The sequence below is a fragment of the Coccinella septempunctata genome (assembly GCF_907165205.1).
Source record: "Coccinella septempunctata chromosome 6 unlocalized genomic scaffold, icCocSept1.1 SUPER_6_unloc_4, whole genome shotgun sequence".
NCBI classification, from domain to species: domain Eukaryota; kingdom Metazoa; phylum Arthropoda; class Insecta; order Coleoptera; family Coccinellidae; genus Coccinella; species Coccinella septempunctata.
The window spans coordinates 7,501-17,500 of record NW_025408030.1 but is presented as its reverse complement, the minus strand read 5'-3'; the positions used below and the strand labels follow the sequence as shown (position 1 = coordinate 17,500).

The 10,000-nt window shown below is 37.6% G+C and overlaps 1 non-coding gene across 1 annotated transcript; it reads left to right on the top strand.

Moving 5' to 3' along the window:
• The first annotated feature begins 1,261 nt into the window (after positions 1 to 1,261).
• On the top strand, positions 1,262 to 1,380 carry LOC123322499. Its single transcript, XR_006539145.1, has one exon. It is a non-coding gene; the product is annotated as a 5S ribosomal RNA (ribosomal RNA).
• Positions 1,381 to 10,000: the final 8,620 nt, after the last annotated feature.

Sequence of the window (10,000 nt, the reverse complement as noted above, 5' to 3'; positions counted from 1 at the left end):
TCAAAGGCGGACCTTCCGGTGAATAACGTGTTGAACCGTTTTCCGACTTTAAACGCGTCCGTTACGGCGGATAACGTGTTGAATCGTTTTCTTTTGATGATGCGCGAAAAACGATTCAGCACGTTATCCGCCTGAAGAGCCGCGTTTGAAAACGAAAAAGATTCAACACGTTATTCACTGGAAGAGCCGCGTTTGAAAACGAAAAGGATTCAACACGTTATTCACTGGAAGAGCCGCATTTGAAACTGAAAACGATTCAACACGTTATTCGGCGGAAGGCACGCGTTTATTCATCAGAACGACTCTCAACACGTTGCCCGACGTCGAAGTCTGAACGATGATTCGACGCGTTGTCCGACGTCAAAGTGTAAAAAAACGATTCAACACGTTGTCGGACGCCGAAGTGTGAAAAAACGATTCAACACGTTGTAGGGCTTCATAGTATGAAAATATTTTTCATCGGGTTATCGCACTTCAGATCGAAGCCCCACGTACATAGATGTAAATACGAGCGGGTAAACGGCGGTAGTAGAATTCTCTCACTTAATATAGGCGATGTAAATACGAGCGGGTAAACGGCGGTAGTAGAATTCCCTCACTTAATATAGGACATGGAAATACGAGCGGGTAAACGGCGGTAGTAGAATTCACTCACTTAATATAGGCGATATAAATACGAGCGGGTAAACGGCGGTAGTAGAATTCCCTCACTTAATATAGGCGATGTAAATACGAGCGGGTAAACGGCGGTAGTAGAATTCGCTCACTTAATATAGGACATGGAAATACGAGCGGGTAAACGGCGGTAGTAGAATTCACTCACTTAATATAGGACATGGAAATACGAGCGGGTAAACGGCGGTAGTAGAATTCGCTCACCTTATATAGGCGATGTATATACGAGCGGGTAAACGGCGGTAGTAGAATTCCCTCACTTAATATGGGCGATGTAAATACGAGCGGGTAAACGGCGGTAGTAGAATTCCCTCACTTAATATAGGCGATGTAAATAAGAGCGGGTAAACGGCGGTAGTAGAATCCACTCTTTTACGGCCGTTTTCGATAAATATTAGACGCAATAGCAAAACAAGGACTATGTGCGAGACTGGCATCCCCATAAGACGATGACGCGGAAGTCGATATATATGTGATATTATACGAAACCAGCTTATCTTCGTGTTGTTATTTTTTTATGAGCCTTCTTTTATGATCTTCACAGATTGCGATAATTGTTCACATGGAAAGAACACACAATCCCATCGTTTACGGCCATACCACGCTGACAATGCCAGTTCTCGTCAGAACACTGAAGCCAAGCAGCGTCGGGCGCGGTTAGTACTTGGATGGGTGACCGCTTGGGAACACCGCGTGCTGTAAGCTTTTTTTTTTGCTTTACGCACTTGGTCCGGTTGAAAATATAACAATTAAAGAGGTTCAGACACTTCTTCATTGACCGTTCACATCATGAAATTATATGAATATATAAACATGCAATTTTATGAGGAGACATAATTTTCTTTTTTTCAAAAATTAGGGAAGGTATGAACGGGAAACTTCGTAGGAAGTAGTATCTCACCTAACTCAACCCAAATCGACGATAAAAAGCATAGGTCACGCTTCATATAAGAAAGTCGTTCGGACTCTGAAAATTCCACATATAGTAAAATGTGAGGTTCGGAGACATAATTTTCATTTTTTCAAAAATTAGGGAAGGTATGAACGGGAAACTTCGTAGGAAGTTGTATCTCACCTAATTACACCCAAATCGACGATAAAAACCATAGGTCACGCTTCATATAAGAAAGTCGTTCGGACTCTGAAAATTCCACATATAGTAAAATGTGAGGTTCGGAGACATAATTTTCATTTTTTCAAAAACTAGGGAAGATATGAACGGAAAACTTCGTAGGAAGTAGTATCTCACCTAACTCAACCCAAATCGACGATAAAAAGCATAGGTCACGCTTCATATAAGAAAGTCGTTCGGACTCTGAAAATTCCACATATAGTAAAATGTGAGGTTCGGAGACATAATTTTCATTTTTTCAAAAATTAGGGAAGGTATGAACGGGAAACTTCGTAGGAAGTTGTATCTCACCTAATTACACCCAAATCGACGATAAAAACCATAGGTCACGCTTCATATAAGAAAGTCGTTCGGACTCTGAAAATTCCACATATAGTAAAATGTGAGGTTCGGAGACATAATTTTCATTTTTTCAAAAACTAGGGAAGGTATGAACGGAAAACTTCGTAGGAAGTAGTATCTCACCTAATTCAACCCAAATCGACGATAAAAACCATAGGTCACGCTTCATATAAGAAAGTCGTTCGGACTCTGAAAATTCCACATATAGTAAAATGTGAGGTTCGGAGACATAATTTTCATTTTTTCAAAAACTAGGGAAGATATGAACGGAAAACTTCGTAGGAAGTAGTATCTCACCTAACTCAACCCAAATCGACGATAAAAACCATAGGTCACGCTTCATATAAGAAAGTCGTTCGGACTCTGAAAATTCCACATATAGTAAAACATGATTTTCTTATTTTTCAAAAACTAGGGAAGGTATGAACGGAAAACTTCGTAGGAAGTAGTATCTCACCTAACTCAACCCAAATCGACGATAAAAAGCATAGGTCACGCTTCATATAAGAAAGTCGTTCGGACTCTGAAAATTCCACATATAGTAAAATGTGAGGTTCGGAGACATAATTTTCATTTTTTCAAAAATTAGGGAAGGTATGAACGGGAAACTTCGTAGGAAGTTGTATCTCACCTAATTACACCCAAATCGACGATAAAAACCATAGGTCACGCTTCATATAAGAAAGTCGTTCGGACTCTGAAAATTCCACATATAGTAAAATGTGAGGTTCGGAGACATAATTTTCATTTTTTCAAAAACTAGGGAAGATATGAACGGAAAACTTCGTAGGAAGTAGTATCTCACCTAACTCAACCCAAATCGACGATAAAAAGCATAGGTCACGCTTCATATAAGAAAGTCGTTCGGACTCTGAAAATTCCACATATAGTAAAATGTGAGGTTCGGAGACATAATTTTCATTTTTTCAAAAATTAGGGAAGGTATGAACGGGAAACTTCGTAGGAAGTTGTATCTCACCTAATTACACCCAAATCGACGATAAAAACCATAGGTCACGCTTCATATAAGAAAGTCGTTCGGACTCTGAAAATTCCACATATAGTAAAATGTGAGGTTCGGAGACATAATTTTCATTTTTTCAAAAACTAGGGAAGGTATGAACGGAAAACTTCGTAGGAAGTAGTATCTCACCTAATTCAACCCAAATCGACGATAAAAACCATAGGTCACGCTTCATATAAGAAAGTCGTTCGGACTCTGAAAATTCCACATATAGTAAAATGTGAGGTTCGGAGACATAATTTTCATTTTTTCAAAAACTAGGGAAGATATGAACGGAAAACTTCGTAGGAAGTAGTATCTCACCTAACTCAACCCAAATCGACGATAAAAAGCATAGGTCACGCTTCATATAAGAAAGTCGTTCGGACTCTGAAAATTCCACATATAGTAAAACATGATTTTCTTATTTTTCAAAAACTAGGGAAGGTATGAACGGAAAACTTCGTAGGAAGTAGTATCTCACCTAACTCAACCCAAATCGACGATAAAAAGCATAGGTCACGCTTCATATAAGAAAGTCGTTCGGACTCTGAAAATTCCACATATAGTAAAATGTGAGGTTCGGAGACATAATTTTCATTTTTTCAAAAACTAGGGAAGATATGAACGGAAAACTTCGTAGGAAGTAGTATCTCACCTAACTCAACCCAAATCGACGATAAAAAGCATAGGTCACGCTTCATATAAGAAAGTCGTTCGGACTCTGAAAATTCCACATATAGTAAAATGTGAGGTTCGGAGACATAATTTTCATTTTTTCAAAAATTAGGGAAGGTATGAACGGGAAACTTCGTAGGAAGTAGTATCTCACCTAACTCAACCCAAATCGACGATAAAAAGCATAGGTCACGCTTCATATAAGAAAGTCGTTCGGACTCTGAAAATTCCACATATAGTAAAATGTGAGGTTCGGAGACATAATTTTCATTTTTTCAAAAACTAGGGAAGGTATGAACGGAAAACTTCCTAGGAAGTAGTATCTCACCTAAGTCAACCCAAATCGACGATAAAAAGCATAGGTCACGCTTCATATAAGAAAGTCGTTCGGACTCTGAAAATTCCACATATAGTAAAATGTGAGGTTCGGAGACATAATTTTCATTTTTTCAAAAACTAGGGAAGGTATGAACGGAAAACTTCCTAGGAAGTAGTATCTCACCTAAGTCAACCCAAATCGACGATAAAAAGCATAGGTCACGCTTCATATAAGAAAGTCGTTCGGACTCTGAAAATTCCACATATAGTAAAATGTGAGGTTCGGAGACATAATTTTCATTTTTTCAAAAACTAGGGAAGGTATGAACGGAAAACTTCCTAGGAAGTAGTATCTCACCTAAGTCAACCCAAATCGACGATAAAAAGCATAGGTCACGCTTCATATAAGAAAGTCGTTCGGACTCTGAAAATTCCACATATAGTAAAATGTGAGGTTCGGAGACATAATTTTCATTTTTTCAAAAACTAGGGAAGATATGAACGGAAAACTTCGTAGGAAGTAGTATCTCACCTAACTCAACCCAAATCGACGATAAAAAGCATAGGTCACGCTTCATATAAGAAAGTCGTTCGGACTCTGAAAATTCCACATATAGTAAAATGTGAGGTTCGGAGACATAATTTTCATTTTTTCAAAAACTAGGGAAGATATGAACGGAAAACTTCGTAGGAAGTAGTATCTCACCTAACTCAACCCAAATCGACGATAAAAAGCATAGGTCACGCTTCATATAAGAAAGTCGTTCGGACTCTGAAAATTCCACATATAGTAAAATGTGAGGGTCGGAGACATAATTTTCATTTTTTCAAAAATTAGGGAGGGTATGAACGGGAAACTTCGTAGGAAGTAGTATCTCACCTAACTCAACCCAAATCGACGATAAAAAGCATAGGTCACGCTTCATATAAGAAAGTCGTTCGGACTCTGAAAATTCCACATATAGTAAAATGTGAGGTTCGGAGACATAATTTTCATTTTTTCAAAAACTAGGGAAGGTATGAACGGGAAACTTCGTAGGAAGTAGTATCTCACCTAACTCAACCCAAATCGACGATAAAAAGCATAGGTCACGCTTCATATAAGAAAGTCGTTCGGACTCTGAAAATTCCACATATAGTAAAATGTGAGGTTCGGAGACATAATTTTCATTTTTTCAAAAACTAGGGAAGGTATGAACGGAAAACTTCGTAGGAAGTTGTATCTCACCTAATTCAACCCAAATCGACGATAAAAACCATAGGTCACGCTTCATATAAGAAAGTCGTTCGGACTCTGAAAATTCCACATATAGTAAAATGTGAGGTTCGGAGACATAATTTTCATTTTTTCAAAAACTAGGGAAGGTATGAACGGAAAACTTCCTAGGAAGTAGTATCTCACCTAAGTCAACCCAAATCGACGATAAAAAGCATAGGTCACGCTTCATATAAGAAAGTCGTTCGGACTCTGAAAATTCCACATATAGTAAAATGTGAGGTTCGGAGACATAATTTTCATTTTTTCAAAAACTAGGGAAGGTATGAACGGAAAACTTCCTACGAAGTAGTATCTCACCTAACTCAACCCAAATCGACGATAAAAAGCATAGGTCACGCTTCATATAAGAAAGTCGTTCGGACTCTGAAAATTCCACATATAGTAAAATGTGAGGTTCGGAGACATAATTTTCATTTTTTCAAAAACTAGGGAAGATATGAACGGAAAACTTCGTAGGAAGTAGTATCTCACCTAACTCAACCCAAATCGACGATAAAAAGCATAGGTCACGCTTCATATAAGAAAGTCGTTCGGACTCTGAAAATTCCACATATAGTAAAATGTGAGGTTCGGAGACATAATTTTCATTTTTTCAAAAACTAGGGAAGGTATGAACGGAAAACTTCCTAGGAAGTAGTATCTCACCTAAGTCAACCCAAATCGACGATAAAAAGCATAGGTCACGCTTCATATAAGAAAGTCGTTCGGACTCTGAAAATTCCACATATAGTAAAATGTGAGGTTCGGAGACATAATTTTCATTTTTTCAAAAACTAGGGAAGATATGAACGGAAAACTTCGTAGGAAGTAGTATCTCACCTAACTCAACCCAAATCGACGATAAAAAGCATAGGTCACGCTTCATATAAGAAAGTCGTTCGGACTCTGAAAATTCCACATATAGTAAAATGTGAGGTTCGGAGACATAATTTTCATTTTTTCAAAAATTAGGGAAGGTATGAACGGGAAACTTCGTAGGAAGTAGTATCTCACCTAACTCAACCCAAATCGACGATAAAAAGGATAGGTCACGCTTCATATAAGAAAGTCGTTCGGACTCTGAAAATTCCACATATAGTAAAATGTGAGGTTCGGAGACATAATTTTCATTTTTTCAAAAATTAGGGAAGGTATGAACGGGAAACTTCGTAGGAAGTAGTATCTCACCTAACTCAACCCAAATCGACGATAAAAAGCATAGGTCACGCTTCATATAAGAAAGTCGTTCGGACTCTGAAAATTCCACATATAGTAAAATGTGAGGTTCGGAGACATAATTTTCATTTTTTCAAAAACTAGGGAAGGTATGAACGGAAAACTTCCTAGGAAGTAGTATCTCACCTAAGTCAACCCAAATCGACGATAAAAAGCATAGGTCACGCTTCATATAAGAAAGTCGTTCGGACTCTGAAAATTCCACATATAGTAAAATGTGAGGTTCGGAGACATAATTTTCATTTTTTCAAAAACTAGGGAAGGTATGAACGGAAAACTTCCTAGGAAGTAGTATCTCACCTAAGTCAACCCAAATCGACGATAAAAAGCATAGGTCACGCTTCATATAAGAAAGTCGTTCGGACTCTGAAAATTCCACATATAGTAAAATGTGAGGTTCGGAGACATAATTTTCATTTTTTCAAAAACTAGGGAAGGTATGAACGGAAAACTTCCTAGGAAGTAGTATCTCACCTAAGTCAACCCAAATCGACGATAAAAAGCATAGGTCACGCTTCATATAAGAAAGTCGTTCGGACTCTGAAAATTCCACATATAGTAAAATGTGAGGTTCGGAGACATAATTTTCATTTTTTCAAAAACTAGGGAAGATATGAACGGAAAACTTCGTAGGAAGTAGTATCTCACCTAACTCAACCCAAATCGACGATAAAAAGCATAGGTCACGCTTCATATAAGAAAGTCGTTCGGACTCTGAAAATTCCACATATAGTAAAATGTGAGGTTCGGAGACATAATTTTCATTTTTTCAAAAACTAGGGAAGATATGAACGGAAAACTTCGTAGGAAGTAGTATCTCACCTAACTCAACCCAAATCGACGATAAAAAGCATAGGTCACGCTTCATATAAGAAAGTCGTTCGGACTCTGAAAATTCCACATATAGTAAAATGTGAGGTTCGGAGACATAATTTTCATTTTTTCAAAAATTAGGGAAGGTATGAACGGGAAACTTCGTAGGAAGTAGTATCGCACCTAACTCAACCCAAATCGACGATAAAAAGCATAGGTCACGCTTCATATAAGAAAGTCGTTCGGACTCTGAAAATTCCACATATAGTAAAATGTGAGGTTCGGAGACATAATTTTCATTTTTTCAAAAATTAGGGAAGGTATGAACGGGAAACTTCGTAGGAAGTAGTATCTCACCTAACTCAACCCAAATCGACGATAAAAAGCATAGGTCACGCTTCATATAAGAAAGTCGTTCGGACTCTGAAAATTCCACATATAGTAAAATGTGAGGTTCGGAGACATAATTTTCATTTTTTCAAAAACTAGGGAAGGTATGAACGGAAAACTTCGTAGGAAGTTGTATCTCACCTAATTCAACCCAAATCGACGATAAAAACCATAGGTCACGCTTCATATAAGAAAGTCGTTCGGACTCTGAAAATTCCACATATAGTAAAATGTGAGGTTCGGAGACATAATTTTCATTTTTTCAAAAACTAGGGAAGGTATGAACGGAAAACTTCCTAGGAAGTAGTATCTCACCTAAGTCAACCCAAATCGACGATAAAAAGCATAGGTCACGCTTCATATAAGAAAGTCGTTCGGACTCTGAAAATTCCACATATAGTAAAATGTGAGGTGAGACATAATTTTCATTTTTTCAAAAACTAGGGAAGGTATGAACGGAAAACTTCCTACGAAGTAGTATCTCACCTAACTCAACCCAAATCGACGATAAAAAGCATAGGTCACGCTTCATATAAGAAAGTCGTTCGGACTCTGAAAATTCCACATATAGTAAAATGTGAGGTTCGGAGACATAATTTTCATTTTTTCAAAAACTAGGGAAGATATGAACGGAAAACTTCGTAGGAAGTAGTATCTCACCTAACTCAACCCAAATCGACGATAAAAAGCATAGGTCACGCTTCATATAAGAAAGTCGTTCGGACTCTGAAAATTCCACATATAGTAAAATGTGAGGTTCGGAGACATAATTTTCATTTTTTCAAAAACTAGGGAAGGTATGAACGGAAAACTTCCTAGGAAGTAGTATCTCACCTAAGTCAACCCAAATCGACGATAAAAAGCATAGGTCACGCTTCATATAAGAAAGTCGTTCGGACTCTGAAAATTCCACATATAGTAAAATGTGAGGTTCGGAGACATAATTTTCATTTTTTCAAAAACTAGGGAAGATATGAACGGAAAACTTCGTAGGAAGTAGTATCTCACCTAACTCAACCCAAATCGACGATAAAAAGCATAGGTCACGCTTCATATAAGAAAGTCGTTCGGACTCTGAAAATTCCACATATAGTAAAATGTGAGGTTCGGAGACATAATTTTCATTTTTTCAAAAATTAGGGAAGGTATGAACGGGAAACTTCGTAGGAAGTAGTATCTCACCTAACTCAACCCAAATCGACGATAAAAAGCATAGGTCACGCTTCATATAAGAAAGTCGTTCGGACTCTGAAAATTCCACATATAGTAAAATGTGAGGTTCGGAGACATAATTTTCATTTTTTCAAAAATTAGGGAAGGTATGAACGGGAAACTTCGTAGGAAGTAGTATCTCACCTAACTCAACCCAAATCGACGATAAAAAGCATAGGTCACGCTTCATATAAGAAAGTCGTTCGGACTCTGAAAATTCCACATATAGTAAAATGTGAGGTTCGGAGACATAATTTTCATTTTTTCAAAAACTAGGGAAGGTATGAACGGAAAACTTCGTAGGAAGTTGTATCTCACCTAATTCAACCCAAATCGACGATAAAAACCATAGGTCACGCTTCATATAAGAAAGTCGTTCGGACTCTGAAAATTCCACATATAGTAAAATGTGAGGTTCGGAGACATAATTTTCATTTTTTCAAAAACTAGGGAAGGTATGAACGGAAAACTTCCTAGGAAGTAGTATCTCACCTAAGTCAACCCAAATCGACGATAAAAAGCATAGGTCACGCTTCATATAAGAAAGTCGTTCGGACTCTGAAAATTCCACATATAGTAAAATGTGAGGTTCGGAGACATAATTTTCATTTTTTCAAAAATTAGGACAGATACGAACGGGAAACTTTGTAGGAAGTAGTATCTCACCTAACTCAACCCAAATCGACGATAAAAACCATAGGTCACGCTTCATATAAGAAAGTCGTTCGGACTCTGAAAATTCCACATATAGTAAAATGTGAGGTTCGGAGACATGATTTCCTTATATTTCAAAAACTACCGAAGGAATGTTCGAAAAACTTCTCAGGAGGTAGTATCGTACCTATACCAACCCAAATCAACGATAAAAACCATAGGTCACGCTTCATATAAGAAACTTGTTCGGACCCTGAAAATTGGCGCGGGCTTCTGGAGGGTTATCCCA